The sequence below is a fragment of the Rousettus aegyptiacus genome, unplaced genomic scaffold (genome assembly GCF_014176215.1).
Source record: "Rousettus aegyptiacus isolate mRouAeg1 unplaced genomic scaffold, mRouAeg1.p scaffold_m13_p_10, whole genome shotgun sequence".
Lineage (NCBI taxonomy): Eukaryota > Metazoa > Chordata > Mammalia > Chiroptera > Pteropodidae > Rousettus > Rousettus aegyptiacus.
The window spans coordinates 31,798,704-31,813,911 of record NW_023416285.1 but is presented as its reverse complement, the minus strand read 5'-3'; the positions used below and the strand labels follow the sequence as shown (position 1 = coordinate 31,813,911).

General features: G+C 38.9%; 1 protein-coding gene across 1 annotated transcript in view; it reads left to right on the top strand.

Annotated features, from left to right (window-relative positions):
* Window positions 1-12,394: 12,394 nt before the first annotated feature.
* DAPP1 (dual adaptor of phosphotyrosine and 3-phosphoinositides 1) overlaps window positions 12,395-15,208 on the top strand; it is a 74,953-nt gene continuing 72,139 nt past the window's right edge. The window contains exon 1 of the mRNA XM_036227668.1: window positions 12,395-12,594. The gene's annotated coding sequence lies outside the window, so the exon portion shown is untranslated. The remainder of the gene's footprint in view (window positions 12,595-15,208) is intronic.

The following is a 15,208-nucleotide window of genomic DNA, read 5'->3' as shown; positions in this document are numbered from 1 at the left end:
TCCTTTGATTCTCACAGAAGCCCAATAAAATATGTGGATTAATTATCAATAACCTTGTTTCAGAAATAAGGAAACTGAGACCCCAAATGCTTAAGTGATTTTCCAAAGATCACAGAGGAAATATATGGCAGGATGGGGCTCGAACTTTTGTCTTCTGAATCTAAATCTTTAAACCATTGAGTTTAATATTTAATTATTCTTCCTAACTTCATGAATGTTAATTAGGTTGCTGTTTGGAACCAGAAGTTGCCCTGTGCATTGTAGGGTGTTGAGGAGCATACCTGGCCTCTCCCCCTTAAATTCCAATAGCATGCCCCAAGTTATGATATGCAAATATGCTTTCAATCATTGCCAATAATTTCCTGAAAGACGGTATTACCCCTCATTGAAAATCACTGATTTAGTCATTTCACAATCTGGGGCATGTAGAAATCCTGTAAATTCCTGGTGATCGATTGAAAACTAATATTTATTCTGAAGTGTTTTGAATAGAAACTCATCAAAAGATGAAGTTAAATTGGAGTATGAGGTCTAGGACTTTGCCTTTTTAGTGTTTGGAACCATGTCTGACAAACTGGGAAGATTGTGATGGTGACTGTCTTTGTCCTGATTAGAAGAACAATTTTATAGGGATCAATTTGGGAAAAGAAGAGGGGCACAGTTTCTTTCAAAAGTAGGTATGTGCACGCTTCTGCATCTCCCTCCACACTGAATCAGCGAGTCTTGAGTAGAGGACACACTTATGTCTATTTCACTTGTTTAGAAATCACAGCCACTAGGCAAGAGCTCATTACAGACTATGAGAAGAAGCCCAGGACTTGAGCACCTGGGGACTGGAGTCTATTTCTATCTCTGCTACTAACCGAGTAGTAAGACCTTTGGCAGGTCACTGCACCTCTCTGGACTCAGCGTCCTCATTCATAAAACAAGGAGGCTGGAATATGTATATTATCTCAGGTAACTGCCAACTTAAACATTTATTTATGATTCTGTGAGACAGGTCCTCAATTGCCTATTGGAAAACCTTGAGATTGCATGTGTTACTGACTTCATGTTTCACATTTTCAAATGTAATGGAGTACATAAACTAGTTTTTATAATACTTTCAATGTTGGCTGAGGCAACCCCCCAAAGAAAACATATTAGTACTCCTGCAGTAAAATGTATGGCTGTTCACACTCAGTGAAATAAATAAAGATAACCAACAGCCTTGCATTATTGGTTCAGGTTAGATTTTGTTGCCAAATGAGTTTGCCACATATGCAAATAAACAAAAACCACTTTAAACTCCAGAATTGTGAATATGCAACTGTGTATGTACACTCAACTCTGATTGTTGGTAATTCATTCATAAATCTTGCTATAAGTAAAGTTTGCTAAATAAGCCTAGGGTATATTTTTTAATGCTTTGGGGGATAGTTTTATTAAAAATAGAAAAGGCCTTTTCTTAGTATTTATTTTCTTGATTTCCAAATTTCTGAAAGATAACACAGTAAGTAGTCTCTCGGGGCTTGACTTTTATTCTAATATATCATTATTAAGTAAAAAAATTATCTTAAGTAATATACTGGTATGGAAAAATATGAATGAAAATGAAATGTATTTTCTTTATCTTAATGTAAAAGAATATAATAAATTTCAGGAAAATAGTAACAATGTTAAAACTTATCAGAATAAATATAACACAAAACAATTTAACAAATAAAGTATTATTTTTGTTTTATTTATATTAATTAGGGTCCTGTGGACCTGTAGTTTGGTAAAATAAAAAGGGAAAACACATTCAATAAATATTGTTAATAGGGCAAAGCTACCAGAAAACTCTGCTCATTCCTGGCTAGCACAGGCATCAAGTTCTCGGGTTGGACTTGAGTCCTGCTCCAGTAGGTCTCAGTTTCCCAAATTACTATTAATAGTGCTGCCAACCATAGCACTTTTCTTTACTCCCTCAACACTTTCTGTCACATGTTACTAATACCCCTCAACAGAGCTAGTATGTTAAAAACTCTTTACCAAATAGAAAATGCATGCTCACTATACTGAAAGAGAAACTAAGGTAGATAGTGAATCAGTAGTTAAACTCATATGCTCTTTCAGTCATGAGCTTAGGATACAATATAATTGTCTTATACTCTCTGTGAGCAGCAAAGTATATTTTAAGCCACAGAGAAATCAAGAGAGCGAAGGCATTAGGAGAGGGACAGAAGGAGGAAAAGAAAGAAGGAAGAGAGAGTTTGTGAAGTGGTGTTGGTTATGAAAAATTTCCATGAACTCTACAGCAGTTCATTGTCTCTTCGGTCTCATTCAATATGATGATGATGATGATGATGATGATGATGATGATGATGATGAAAATAATAATGTCAGTCCTGTGCTAGGTATTCGAATTACAATGATCAACAAGACATTTGAAATTTACGGATTAGTGACATAAAGTAATAAATAAGTAAGAAAGCTATATAATTTCCGATAATGATAAATGCTGTGAAGGGAAGCAACCATGTAATCAAATAACGAGTAACTTGTGTAGCTCACTTCTGGTGAGATTGTCAGTGAAGGCCTTTCTAGGAGGTGAGAGTTAGATTGAAACCTGAAGAAGGAGAATGAGTCAGCCACAGGAGATACTCCTAGTGCCAGAGCCAGAGACAGGAAAGGGCTTGGAAGATTGTTGGAAAAGAAAAAACACAGAAGAGTGACATTAGAGAAGAGGCCGGATGCAGGCAGCAGCGCCTGATAAGTCACAGTAAGGAGGCTGTACCTGGCAGCAAGGACAATGAGAAGGCCCTGAATACCTTAAGCAAAAGAGAGATTAGCTGTTTTATATTTAAGAATGAACATCCCAACTACCTTGTGGAGAATGCATTGCAAAAGGGCATGAGTAAAAGTGAGAGTGCTAGTTAGAAGGCTGATGTGGATGAAGATACTACAAGAATTTAAGAATCCCCTGATACACTAAGACTAAGGGCTAGTTAATGAGAAGATGAGATATTTGAAGCCTATAATTTTTAAAATCTTTACTTGTATCTATTTATATCTCAACCTACAACTTCTGCATGAATACATATGTTTGTTCCCTGGAGTGGGTCCTATTTTTATAATCCCAATATAGACCAGACATCTAAAAATACCATATTACTAGAGACCTAAGCATTCACACTGACATCAAATGAACAATTCCACTTCGATTTGTCCACATCCTGTAGGATATTAAAGACTTAAGTTATAGTTCCTTTCAACCTTTATTTTCCTATACTGAAAATATCTGCTTCATGCAGTCCCCTTGATTATTGTATCTATTTTAGGTCCTTCTACCACTCTTTTTTTCAAGTTGACATGGATTTTCTTGAGCTATAGAATTAGCACTGCATCTGAAAAGCCAAACATAGATACTATGTTTTATTTTGTTTCCTTCAGAGCAAAAATTTGCCTTGTTTTGTTATCTGCATCATGCTTAAACTAATCAGCAATTAGTTTAAACTAGGAACTGTGAAATGAAATGGGACACCAGTGTGTGTGTTCTGGCTTTAATTATGAGGTCAAATAGGAAATTCAACTAGTTACATATTGCTGCATAACAAATTTTCATACCTAGCAACTTATAAGAACAATAAATATTTATTAGCTCACAATTTCTATAGTTCAAGTATTCAGGAGCATCCTAGCTGGCTGGTTCTGGCTTCAGATCTTTCATGAAGCTGCAGTTGAGATGTCTCCCCGAGTGGCAGTCATCTGAAAGCCTGAATGGAACTAACGAGTCTGCCTCCAAGGATGGCTCATTCACATGTTTGCAAATTGAAGCTGGCTCTCATCAGGAGGCCTCACTTTCATGAGGCTACTTTTGTGTCCTCATGACATGGCAGCCAGCTCCCCCCACCCCCACCTCGGAGAGCCAAGACTCCAAGAGAAAGTAGAAGCCACAATATCTTTTATAATAAACCTTATAAGTCAAATTACATCATTTTTGCCACATCCCATTGGTTACCCAGGCTAGCCCTATCAGTGCACCACAGGCATGAATACCAGGAGCTGAGAATTGTTGAGGGCCATCGTGGAGGCTGCCTGCCACAGGATGTAAACTTGAATAGGGAGAAGTAGATTGGGAAGGAGGAGGCTGTGGAAACGGACACACGCCATGGCAGGGAAACCAACTGTTGGTCATATGACCAGATATAGTATCTGTAAAGTATAGTAACAAGTGCCACTGCTGGAAGACAGAGGGCTGGGCATAGTTTATAGCAGTGTGATTCAGGCATCAGAACATGTTGGAGCAGGAGGTATTCTGATTCAGATAGGCACTTAGCCAGCATCTGGAAAAAATATTTATTAACTAATTTAGTGACTATTTCCTAAACAACTCCTGGGTACTGGGAACTAAGGATGCAATGGGAAGATGGATTTCCTGTCATCATAAAGCTGAGAATCTAGGAGGGATTGCATGTGAATCAAAAGGCAATGTCACTCTAATGTAATGTATTCTGTGATGGGAGGAGTACAGGATGGTGAGGGTTTCATATGAGGAACATTTGACCAAGAACTAACTAAAAGGTCAAGAGAGGCTGGGGGAGGAAGTGACATTGGAATCAAAGATTTGAAAGGAGTTGCTAGGTGATAGAAAGGAAAACAGAGTATTCTAGACCAAGAGGATAGCACATGGAGCAAGAATAACCCTAGAATAAGAAAAAACAAGTCCCCTGTAACAACTAAAAGTGTGTCTGAAGCTAAGCATGCAGCACTGAGGACAGCAAGAAGAGAGGCTGGAGTAACAATGCAGTGGCAGGATTTCAGTGGTGTTAAGGGGCAGGACCACAATCCCTGAGGGGAGGGAAAACTCAAGGCCCAGCCGCAGGGGTACGCTGATCCTTGGGGGTTCTCCAGATAGGAACTGTGAGATATCCGGTGGGAGGTTCCACCAATTCAGGCGGTGTCTAAGATGGGAGGTCTCTCGTGATTGTTCATAGTGGTCACCCTCATAAAAGTGTTGGGACAGGGAGGACAAGAAATACACAGGGGAGGGACCCTGAGATGAAGAATGGTACATGAACTGAAAAGATGAGACTGTAGATGCACACAGGAGTCCTCAGAAAAGTGTCAAGAGGACAACGTAGATGTGGAGATATAGGGCAGACAAGAGTTAAGAGCTCCATCCATGTTCCTTTCTGCCAAGCCACGAGCTTCTTGCTAGCAGAAGAGTAGCTCCTGAGAAAGCTGCCTGAGACCAGACAAGATGAGTAAGGGGGAACTAATTTCTCAATGTCAAGTGCTCACCATACCCAGTCTACACTGGTGCTTAGGTAGCGGACACAGTGACAAGGCCCTGACCTCTGAGTTGCTACAGGGAAGACAGGGATGATGGCAACTTCCACTTGTGTAATTCTTCGCCATTCTCTCTGTAGGGATATAAGACAGATTATACTGTTCCTATTTTTATGAATAAGGAAACTGGAGCCCCAAAGACTTACATGGCTAATAAAAAAAAGAATATCAGGATTCAAACCCAGGTCTTCAAATGCAGTCTAGTCTCTTTTTTTTCCACTTTACTACACTGTGTTTCTATACAATAAAAGGATAAGCTACTAAAAATAACATTCTAGCTAAAGCTTTGAGTAGGACTCAAAAAAAGAAAAAAGAAAGAAAGAAAGAAGAAAAATAATATACTAATTATGTACATGAGTAATGGTAAGTTTGTGATATCCAAGTCTAAATGCTGAGGTACCCTCTTTTTGGGAATATCTGTATGATACATTTAAGACCTGTATATATAAAACCTACACCTCTAAAATGACTGAGGTGTACAGATATGCGGAAGCAAATTTTATGCAGTTTATTAAATTAATAGAGTAACGTTATATAAGCAGGCTCATTTTATGGTTGTAGGGAGACATTGACAAAAGGTATTTTTATACCTGCTTTTGAGAATACGTAGAACCACGATTAGTACTATTTATTGGGTGCCTAATCTGTACTAGGAATTTTAAAGAAATTGTCTCATGTAGCTCTGAAAATAACCAGGAGAGGTAGGAATTGGTTCTCGTATTAACAGAAGAGTAACTGAGACTTAGAGTAGTTTGTTCCATAGGGCAGGACTCGTAAGTGATGGAGAGTTGCTACTTGAACCCAGGTCTGTCTCACTCCAATCCACATGTTCTCATTCCTACACCAGCTGCTGCAAGTTAGTGGAACCAGAGGAATTCTCATTTCTTTCTCTCCTGATCCTTCAATGCTGAATCCACTACAACCTATTTTGGGTAATTGACGTTCCTCTCAAATCTGCTTCTCCTCGTGTTTTCTCTCTGTGACTCCCTTGGCAATCATCCCAATTATCCAGGTTCGATGCCTTTCTTCTACGCATCACTCCCCCACCCTGCATCCGATCTGTTTGAAAATCCTGGCAATACTAATCCTGTCTTGATTTTCACACCATTCCCCTGCCTTTGCCAGATAGAAGCCACCTATTGCAATGCCTCACTACTTTCAGCTTACTAGGCTGAAATAACCTCCAAAATACCTGGTGATCCCACCTGCAGGTATTCACACCTTGGATTAATCCCCTTTCCTTCCATGTTGACTGGGCTTGGCAACTCACTTTGAATGAATAGAATAAGGCGCAACGAATAAAATACAGCACATAGCACATGTGATGGGATGTCGCTTCTGAGATTAAGTTACAAAAAGCCTCTTGTTTCCGTCTTGGTTGCCCTTTCCTGTCTCTCACTTGCTGGCTAAGGGAAGGGGCTGCCATGTTATGAGCCGCCTCACAGAAAGGCTCAGGTGGAGAAGTACAGGAGGCCTCTGGCTGATGGTCATGGACGAACTAAGGTTCCCAGTCCCTTAATAGCCCCTGTGGAGCTAAATCCTGCTGATAACTATGCCCACATTACTGACCTACAGAAACAGAGATAATTATACTTATTGTTGTAAGATGCTAAATTTGGGGATCATTTATTATGTAGCAATGGATAATTAACATACTTCCTAATGGGTATTCCCAAAAAGAAATAGCATTGTAAATTTTTCTGCTGCCAATTAAACATCCATAAATATACTTCTGATTATGTCATTCCCATAGTCAAAAATCTTCAAGGACTCTTCATGTACTTTTAGAAAATTTCTAAGCTTCTCAGCTTGGCCATGATGATATTTTATCACCCAGTCCCAGCATACCAGTGAATGATTAATTAAGGATTATTTCATAGCTGAAGGCAAGAATGTATAATTCTGATATCAATTGAGTTTACTCTTCCTTCAAGGCTAAATAAAATTGCCTCTCACCACCGCTACATGTTTTGTGAAAAATTCAGCACTGTTCTCAATTCCTGATGGGTTTAAGTTCTCACAATCACCTCTGGCTTCATTTTGCTTCTGCTGAATTAATTCAGAGTATGGAGTCTCTCTTCATCCCTCATATGTTACTGTTCCTTCCACATCATGTCAACCCAGGTGTGGAACTCCACCTTGTTTCTTGGCACACACACAGACACACACAACTACACATATGCATATTTCATACGACTTGTGGGAAGGAGATTTACTAAATTTTAAAGATCTGTCTCACATCTCAAATAAATTGAATATTGGATATCGCTATTAAAATATTTTTGGAAGGTGGAAAGTAAAAATATAAATTAATTTTGGTTTGTATTCGCACAAACATTGGAAAGATATCCTCGAAACTAAAAAAGAAGTTACTTGGGGTAGGAGAGTGATAGGCATAAAAGTTAGACTGAGACATTTCATTGTATTCCTCTGTGTTATTTAAATTTGTGAATCATGCAAATTTTTTCAGAAAATTAAAAATTCAATTAAATTTAAAAACCATGTAGACCCCCTTAACTGGGAATTTCTCAGTGACAATGCCATCCTGCTGGATTCTGAATTCCCCTCTCCCCTCCCATTTCTCCTCCTTATACAGTCCCTCCAGGGCCGAGTCTCTTACTGCTCCGATCTAGATTTTTCTCATTCCCGATTCAATTAAACTCTCTTTGGTCCCTGCTCTCAAATTTAGCTCCCTTCCTAAGTAGGGCAGCAGGGATGTGGCAGAAGAGCTGACTCTATTTGTCACACGTTGGTTTTCTTTCTTTCTCTGGCCTCCTGGGTGTAACAGATGCAAAAGAAAGGCTTTACACAGTAATAGCTAAGCCAGGAGAACCATCTCCAAAGAGTGTTTGGTTAACCTTCATTAGTTGCTAACTATCTTTTGCAGGTTGTTTCTAAATTAAGTTCTGTAGATTAGTGGCCTTCAGACTTTCCATATGTGTGAGGCTGACTGTTTTTGCTCCTGTGTGTAATCCCTAAGGAAGTCATCATGGTGATGATCCATGCGGGGGTGAGAGCTAAACTCAAGACCGGAGAGTTTTCAGAGTAATCGCTTTGTGCGTATGTGCGTGTGTGTGTGTGTGTGTGCATGCATGTGCTCATATGCATGAGTGATATTCGGTTAGGAATGTGACATAATGAAATAGAATGCTAGCCAATGGAAATGCAGGCATTTTTTCAAACAAGAGTCTTTACAAAATGCTTTACAAAGAGAAGACAGGTATGTTTGCTATACTGTAAGGAAATTATGATACTTGGCAACCAGCCACAAAGACCAGGGCATTAAATTGAAAACCTCCTTTATGCTTCTCCTAGATTTCACTCTATCTGAAAAGATAAATGTCAGACCTCATGTTCCAGGCAGAGTTTCTCAGATTCATAGCAGAATTTTATCCTGCTGTGAATCATAGTAATGTTGTAGGGGATGAAAAAGGATATGCAGTTGAATGTTTTGCTGAATTTGTTAAAAGCCGTCTCAATTTTGAGGTCAGCCTTAATGGAAAGCAATTTGAAAATACATATGTTTTCTAAGTTTTAAAATGTGCCTCTTTTTTAACCAAGAAATTGCTCTTTTGGAAATTTAACCTAAAGAAACAATTAAGGATTTGTTCCAAATCTGTACCTCTAAGAATATTTGTATGAGATCTATTTGCAACAGTGAGCAGGCAGAAATAACCTAAATGATCAACAGCAAAGGACCCATTAAATCAATTATGGCCCAGGCGTAGGCTTGAGTATTATTCGACTCTTTAGAGTGATGTTTTAGAAAAAGTATCTATTGAAATAAAAAGATGTTCACTATGCGTTTACCTTAAAAAATAACATGGAAGTTACACCCCCATTTAAAAAAAATTAAACGGCTAAAATGTGTTGAATGTTTACTATGTTCTACCTTACTATGCATCTTCATATTTAATTCTAAAACAGTCCTGTGAAGTAGATATTATTATTACTTTCATTTTACAAATGATGAATGTTCTCAAGATCATATGAGTAGTAAATGTCAGTGACACACACACATGCGCACACACACACACATTACATATATATATATGTATATAAGAGAGAGAGAGAATGAGATAGATAAGGGGATTACATTTAAAAGAATCTGCTTTCAAAAGCTGTTATCTCTGATTACATGGTATTGTGAGTATTGTTGTTTTCTTCTTTATAGATAGATAAATAGATAGATAGATAGATAGATAGATAGATAGATAGATAGATATGATAGGGTGTGTGTGTGTGTGTGTGTGTGTGTGTGTGTGTGTGTTTTCTATAATGAGACTGAGTTGGTTTCATATTGAGAATTGCTTAGTTTCTCAAATGTCTTTTCTTCTTGATCCTTTTCAAGAGGCCTCTATAAATGGGTGAGAGCTCTGGCTCCACAACCTCATGGTTAATGGGATGGTGGGGAAGACATAAATCCATAAGGAGTTCTCTAGATCTTGCCAAACTCTAATGCAGAGTGGCTGGTCTCAGATGCCTCTTGGACTGGTGAACACTGAGGTGCAGTGAGTATTGTCTGACTTTTTAGATAAAGTGTTTCACTGCTAATGACTTCACGGCTCCTCATCCTCAGAGACTCCCTCTCCCCAACCCCAGACTCTGCACACCAATAATGCTCTAAGAACAGATAACATGAGAACTACCCACTTAGAAAATTTTAAAGTATACAATACAGTATTGTTAACCATAAACACAATGTTGTATAGCAGATTTCTAGAACTTATTCATTTTGCGTAACTGAAACTTTATACCCATTGAACAGGAATGCCCTATTCCCCCTCTCCCTAAGTAATGGCAATCACCGTTCTGCTTTCTGCTTCTATAAGTTTGACTATATCAGATAAAAAAAGGTATTATCCCTTAAAATCATTCCTGCTGGTACCCCTCCACCAACTCTCTGAAGTTTATTGGAAGTGCTCACAAGTCTGGTTTTCCCTAGAGCCTTACAGCCTTTCTCCAGCACACTCAGGCAAGTAGGATTCCTCTGTGTGGTTCTTCCATCATCGCCATCTGAAGTTCTTCTTCCCCCACATTAGAAGGAGGAAGGCTTTCCTCCCTTATTCATCCCGTCAGATCGGGACTTTCCTTAAATCGGTCTTTATGAATAAGCACACCAAGCCTGGTCCTTGATAAGCAAAGGTGAGGATGAAGGAATTTATAATTTTATCTCTCCAAAATGCCTAGCTTTCAAAACTATCATTATAAAATCACAATTTACAGAAGAGGAATATTAACTCTTTATATATCTTGACATTCTTGTAGCAATAATTTGAATTTTTTCCTAGTGAATCAGTCAGAGGTATCAAATGGACTCCTTTGGAAGACAAAGGTGAAGTCAGTTCAAAAAAATTAAAAACATAATATTTATTTGTCCCCAGTAAATTGCTATAGAAAAGATTAAAATTTTACATAAAGATTGTGTAATTAGGGGATAGGACAAATTATAAGGGCTTTCAAAGTTATGAAAAAGGTCTAAATTAGTAAAGTCTGGAGAAAAATTATAAAATATTTTGTCTTCCGATGAATCTCTGGGAAAAATATTCTGAGAACATTTTTTGAGAAAACTAGGTAGCAAAGTACTCTGAATATGAGTTGGAACAGAAAGGCAAGTTTTTAAATGGCCACATAAAAGTACTAGTGAAACATGTGGGATACTTTGAAAGAAAAGTCAATGAAGCCAACTCAGGAGTAAAAGAAACTGATACAGTTAGATGACAGTGGAGAGCTACATGCAACCACTTGCAACAAAAGTTCTCCAATAGAAGGAGCCTGAGCTTCCAGGTCAAACAGAACACAAATTAAATGTAGCGTTGCTACTAACTGACTACGTGTCAACTGGAAGAGATAAAACATTTCTCTCACTGTTAATTTCTTCATCTAAAAGATGGAGATGATAATACCTACTCAATTAGTTATACAGAGAATAAAAATGAGTATAAAAAACATATGTAAATTCCTCACAGTAGTGTGTGGCATATACTAGATGTTTAGTAAACAGCGGCTAAACAACACACGCCATCCTCATCTTCATCATCATTTGAAAAGGCAGAGAGCATATAAAAACAATTAGATAAAAAATCATGGCCCAGCCCTAGAGGAAACCATTAAAGATCCCCACAAGAATGATGGGTGACAGCCACAAAAGAAAATGGGAGATGCATCAGACACTTAAGGAACTCTGCGTGAAGGCAAAAGGAAATGGGGAGTATATATGGGTTCCTTATAGATAGAAATAGAACCAGGTATGGTAGTAAAATCAGACTCCGTGCAACTGAGTTAAGAAAGGTCATTTTGTTTTCTCTGATGAGCCACACAACTCTGAAATAAGAGGGAAAGGGTAGAAGAAGAGAAAAACAGCATTCACTATATTTAGATTTTACCCTGATCATGATAAAAGCCACGAAATCTTATATGCATCCTCCATGCACATAGCTTCAATGTTCAAGGCATAGAGCCCTTTCTGAGCACGGGATATGTTGCAACCAGGGTGTTCTCACGTAACTTCTACACATGGCCTCCTTCACCCCTCTTTGTCTTCATTCTCCCTTTTCTTGGCGAGGATGTTTTAACTACAGCATCCTCCCTTCCTTATCCATGGCTTTTTTTGTGGTTTCAGTTACACAGTCAGCCAAGTTTGAAAATATTAAATGAAAAAAATCCAGAAATAAGCAATTCACAAGTTTTAAATTGTGCGCCATTCTGAATAGCATGATGAAATCTCGTCCCATCCGCTCCGTCCTGCCTGGGATACGAATCACCCCTTTGTCCAGCGTGTTCACACTGCATACACTTCCCACCAGTTACTCACTAGTAGCTGTTACAGTAATCCGAGTGACAAACATAATATGATTGTGGGTGGGTGTGTGATATAAGAATTTAAAAGTTGTATTTTTCTCTGTTGTTACTGGCGTAGTGGTCTGTGTGTGTGTGACCCAGACAATACAAACCCTCAAAAAATGTCTTAGCTATCCAAAGTGTGGAAGATAAACAGACACCCGTGTGGCTGGTTGATAAGACACCAAAGACGTCATCATAGAGTATAAAACAAAAGAGACTCTAATGTAGACTTAGAGAGCGTGGTCCCTATCCTCCTAGGACTACATTCTTCCATCTCTTGGTTCCTGACTGCTCTGCTTTGAAGAAGAGGCCTCCACTGATCGACCCTCACAGATCGACAACATCCAAACCAGCATCAACTGGTCACTGCTTAATACGTGTCTTGTCTCTGCCAGCACCGTCGGATGGTCTACGAGGACTGAAATCCATCAGGATCTGGTATGATTAAACTTGTGTGATGCTCTGGCAACTATTTGTGTGTGTGTTGTCCTTGCTTAGTTGGTTACTCGCTGGGCTCATTATATATATGTATCTTAGATGAAGTGCTCTCCTACCTCTTACTGGCTTGGCCTTAGGGAGCGAGTTGAGCCACCTGTGCATATGTCCATGGAGAAGTTGGACAGTTGCCATCTCGGTTACCAAATCAACTGTCCTAGTATCACAGTATTTGTGTTCAAATAGCCCTTAATTTACTTAACGATGGTCCCAAAGCACAAGCATAGTGAGGCTAACAGTTTGGATATATATGCCAAAGAGAAGCCAGAAAGTGCTCCCTTTAAGTGAAAAGTTGAATATAGTACAATAAGATATTTTGAGAGAGACCTCATTCAAATACTTTTATTACAGTATATTGTTATAATTGCTCTACTTTATTATTAGTTATTGCTGTTAATCTCTTACTGTGCCTAATGTAGAAATTAAACTTTATCATGGGTATGTATGTATAGATAAAACAGTACATATAAAGTTCAATACTATTCAAACTTTTAGGCATCCACTGGGGGTGTGGGAACATATCCCCAAGGATAAGGAGGGGTCGCTGTATCGAAAAACAAATCCCTTTACTAATTGTTGTGCCTGGTGCCGTGTTGGAGACAAGGCTCCTGATACATATGGATGAGCAAGATTGTTTAAGGCTTGAGATCGGCATTTCAAGGAAAAGGAAGATGCCACAAAGAGGCTTTTTCTGTGAGAACCGTCCACTGGGCACCCTATCTAGGAGAGGTGCTCATTATGTGCCCCTGTTTAAGCTTGTTATTTCTTGTTGTTCCACTAAAATTCCTTAAATCTTTGGAGTTGTTGCCTGGTTCTAGCCTAGAGTGTGGCAGGCTCTGGCCACCAGGATAAATGTGTTGATGAATCCTGCCTTCCTCTTTGGTCTCTCTTTTCTATGAGTCCCACACAACTAGGTGACTGATTAACAGATGTTGCCTGCAGAGAGGCTTGTTATCTACATCTCCTCCAGGCAGGATTGCTGTGTTTGGAAACATTCTCTCTTGGCATTAAAAAGTTTGCTTGCTTCCCCCCAACCCCCACCCCAACAGCCCCAAAACCCGTCTGTTCCCACACTCTATATAGTTTCACAGCTGGGTTGTTATAATTATGATTGCAAATTATTTTTATCTAAAGTAATATTACTATTTGTCTGCCATGTTCTCAGTATGTTATTTTAGGAGAAGGGGGGGCTGACACACATCATCTTTATGCAGATCTCTATGTAAAGAGGAGATTCAAGAAAATGCAATTTTGCACATTCAGAGAACTTAGAAATGAAAGTTTGTGTTATTTATATTATAAAATGATTTTTTTCTCCCACAATACAACTCCAAAAATTCTTTATTTGAATCATTACCTGTGCTATAAATATAGTGGGTAAAAATACTAGCTTCTGACTTATCTATATTTCAATTCTCAAAGCTAATCGTTCATTGACACTTCATGCTTCAAATTACTTCTATTAGCAGATGAAAACACTAGCCGCTCAAATTCTGCAGACTTCTAAACCTCAAACACAATTACGAAATGAAGTCAGTTTCATCGATTAGTGATTGTTATTTGCTAAGAAACTGCTAGTTTTGTTCCATCCCATTCAGTTCAATTCAACAAAGGAACTGCACGTGGCCAGGCAGAGGGGAGATAAAGAGGCCCTCACAATGGGGACCGCAGCACCAATGGGTCGCTTGGTAATTTCAGCCTGCCAACCTTGGTGGTGGTTGCTACGGAAACAGGAAACGTTTTACCAGTTGGCAGTTTGGAGACGATTTGGTGGAACGGTCCCCCAGAAGATGTGAAAGATGCAGAAATTGATCAGTCTAGTGAGGGAATGGCAGTTGAGCGGACCAGAGATGTTTTAGGCCAACCAGACAACACTACTGTATTCAACCATTTGGACCTACGGACAAATGGTTTTACCTAATCAGTGGAAGTCACTTATAGACAACTTTATATTAATTCCAAATTGAAAAACCTGTACTTTACCTTGCATGGGCGAGAAACTAATAAAGAATTTTAAGGAGGTAAGTTTCTAACTCAGATCTGTATTACAGATAAACCATTCTCCCAGGTGAGAGAGGGTGGCTAAGACCTGCATATCCCTCATCTCTGGTTTCTCTCTCTAATTTTCCTCATCTAATAGCCCAGATGAGAGCGAGTGGAGGCCTAAACTAGGACCGAAGGACTAATGCAGAAGGGAGAACAGTTAGAACGTGTAATCACAAGATAAAACCTGTCCGACTCTATGACTGACGTTCAGTGGAGAGGAGTGAAAAGAAAGTCTCAGGTTTCTGGTTTGTGTCACTAGAGGGAATTTGGAGCCATTAATTCAAATGGAAAAAAGAGATGAGAAGCAGGTTTTGGGGTAAAAATGAGTTACATTTTAAATGTATTGATTGTGAGGTGTCTATGGAACCGTCCAACAAAGATAGTTACACTAAAGGAGATTGAATGTAGGAGTCTCATCCAGAGAGGATTCTGAACTGGAAACGAAGATGTGAAAAGCATCAGATCATCAGTGAGGGTGAGAGGGAGAGTGGGAGACGGTTGGTGGTCCAGC